Here is a 3439-nt window from a genome sequence, read left to right on the forward strand (position 1 = left end):
GGAGCACTTCTATCTTCGTTGCTATAGTCATTCAGTTTTGGACAACATGCTTACTTTTCTGAGGCCTCAACAGGCATGCTAACATTGAATAGTTTTCATCAAACATGAGAACAAGAGAAACAGCTAGCCCACAGCCCTGTCAAGTGCATGCTTCTTTCCCTGATTGTTCTCCCTCAGCCAATTTTTCTATCTCCCCTCTTCCCATTAATGTCATCCATATTCTCAAGGGAGGCTGGAGGAGAAGGAATCAGGGTGTAAAGGGAGATAAGAGAGAACTTGGCCTAAAAGTTTGAAAGTTACACCTTCTGAAAAAAGGTAATAAATTACTTTAAAATGAAAGAAGGTAGGTAGATATTTTCTACCATTTTTAATCTTCCCTGCTAAATTTCTATGTCTTTTGCTGGTAAAAGTTTTAAGCTAGTGTAGGTATGTTCTGTGGAAACTTCAAGGGCTTTGCAGAGTCTTAAGGGAGAGGACAAATTGTTAAGGCTATGAAATTGTTCTGTGAAGAAACCACAGCTAAGCCATAATGTTATGTCACCTGACAGGTAAACACAATTTATGAAGAATATTCTTTTTCCACTAGAGGACTCCAGGAAGGATTCTCCTGATTGTTATGAATTCCCATTGCTTAGCCATCACCCTATTAGATGAAGCCATAGCTTTGTTTGGTGCCAATATAAGAGGATTTAGCTTTCCTCTTCCATTGTAGTATGAGTTGCTTTGTCAAAATTTTCAATTTAACTTTTGTAGGTGAATTTTAGGAAATGAGCCTCATGTACCTATTGATCCACTGATTTTCGGTGAGTGATTATTCAGTAGAATTCTTGGTACCCCAGGCAAGATGATAATGAGGACATAAGTATAAGTAGCTTTTCTAAGCTTGGACCATTGAGTTTTCTCCTAGAGACTGGGGCAGTAAGTTTGTGCTGGTGGGAGTGGAGGCTGTGGGAACTTGGTACAGAAAGGGGGGGGACAACCCTTTCTTCTGAGCAACAGTGGGAGGAGACAAGAACAACATCTAGAATGGAATGGAAATGCCATTTGAAAAGGAGTTGGTGTATTTCACAGGAAAGAGAGTAGTTTTGAAAAGTTGAGGAAAGTCTACATTACATTGAAGCCATGATTCTGGAGTAATGAACACAGGGGGCTCCACAGACTGGAGGCTAGTAAGTCCCAGGTGGTCATGTCAAAACTCAGCTTAGAAAAGTTATCCAATTCACAATTATCCGTGTCTTAGCTACTTTTCTACTGCAGTGACAAAAGATCATGACCAAGGCAACTTATGGAGGAAAGAGTTTAATGAGGCCTACAGATCCAGAGGGTGAGTCCCGACAATTATGGCAGGGAGCATGGTAGTAGGCAGGCAGGCATGGTGGTAGAGCAGTAGCTGAGAGCTTACATCTGATCCTCAAACACAGGACAGAGAGTGCTTACTGGAATAATACAGATATGTGAAACCTCCAAGCCAGTGACACACCTCCTCCAACAAGATCCTTGCCTCATAATTCTTCCCAAACAGTTCCACCAATTAAAGAGCAAACATTAAAATATGTGAGCCACTGGGGTCAATTCTCATCCAAACACCATAGCCCCGTTACTCAGTTTCTATGAACAAACCAAACCAAGGAAGTAAAAGACCTCTAACAATGAAAACTTGAAGAAACTGAAGACTCTAGAAGACAGAAAGAGCCATTGGCTCTGTGAATGGGGAGAATTGTGAGGGTGAATATGCAACCAATGGCAAGAGACAGATTCAGTTTAATTCCCATCAAACATACCACCGTTTTTCACATAAATGGAAAAAAAAAACAATCTTAAAATTCATAGGGAGGCTCAAAATACCCCAGATAAAGAAATCTTGAGCAAAATGAATAATGCTGGGGAATTTCACTATATCTCACTTTAAGTTGTAATAGAGACCCTTAATAATAAAATTACATGACATTGGCACAAAAACAGACACATAGATCAATGGGACAGAATAGAGAACTCATAAAAGTATACAACTAAAACAACCTGATTTTTGACAACGGTGCCAAAAATATATACTGGAGAAAAGAAAGCCTTTTAAGCAAATAATGCCCATAAAACTAGCTATTAAGATGATGAAGAACAAAACTAGATCCCCATTTCATACATTGTATGAAAATAAACTCCAAGTAGATATAAAACATTAATGTAAGATCTGAAACAAGAAAGCTGATAGATGAATCATTTGAAACTATCAATACCTACAAACTCTTTCTAAGTGGAACTCCAATCACCCAGGAAATTGCACCAAAAATTGACAAATGGGATTTCATGAAATTACAAAATTTATGTATAGCAATTAAGTGAACCAGGAGAATATATTTGCTACATATACATTCGATAGTGGAATAATATCTAGAATAGAGAAACAAATAAAAATTACTATCAATAAAATTCCAAACATCACAATCAAGAATTTGGTTATTGAAATGAACATATAGTTCTCAAAAGATGAAGTTTAAGTGGCCAATGAACATAATAAAAATGTTCACTATCCTTATCTATCAGAGAAATGTAAATAAATCTTATTTGAGATTATATCTCACTTAAGTCAGAGTAGTAGTTGTTAAGAAAACAAATGACGGGACTGGAGAGATGGCTCAGAAATAAGAACAATTATTTCTTTATCAGAGGACCAGAGTTTAGATCCAAGCACATATCAGGTGGCACACAAACACATGCAACTCAAGCTCCAAGCAATCTGATGCCTACCTTCTAGTCTCTGACCACTCTTTAAACACACACACAGACACACAGACACAGACACACAGACACACACACAGACACACACACACACACACACAGACACACAGACACACACACACACACAAGGGCTCACATATTTATGAACACATAAATAGAAAATCTTATAACCAAAAAGTACAGAAATGCTGGTGAACCTTTATTCACTGTTAGTGGGAATCAGTATTTAGGGTCCTCAAACAGCTAAAGACAAAGATGGACCTAAATAAAACCAACTTATTCCACTCCTGTATATTTGTCCCAAAGATACCAGGTCAGCATGTCACAGAGATAATTTTTCACTGATGCTTATCGCATAAATAAACTAATTTTATAATAGTTGGGGAATAAACCTAGGTTTCCATCAACAAAGGTCTTGATAAAGAAAATGTGGTGCACATACACAAAGGGATAGTTTCCAGTCATAAAGAAAGAATGAAGTTGTGTTGTTTGTTGGAAAATGGATACAACTGATGACAATTATATTAAATAAATTAAATCAATTTCAGAGAATAAAACAAAAATTGCATGTTTTCTCCCATTTGTAGGTCATTGTCTTTGTAGGTACATGAAGTAATATATACACATTTGACATGAAAGGTGAAGCAAAACTTTCTAGGAGAACGGGAGTGGGGAGAGAGAAGAATTGGAAAGTACCAGAGCA

Source organism: Microtus ochrogaster, unplaced genomic scaffold (genome assembly GCF_000317375.1).
Source record: "Microtus ochrogaster isolate Prairie Vole_2 unplaced genomic scaffold, MicOch1.0 UNK9, whole genome shotgun sequence".
NCBI classification, from domain to species: domain Eukaryota; kingdom Metazoa; phylum Chordata; class Mammalia; order Rodentia; family Cricetidae; genus Microtus; species Microtus ochrogaster.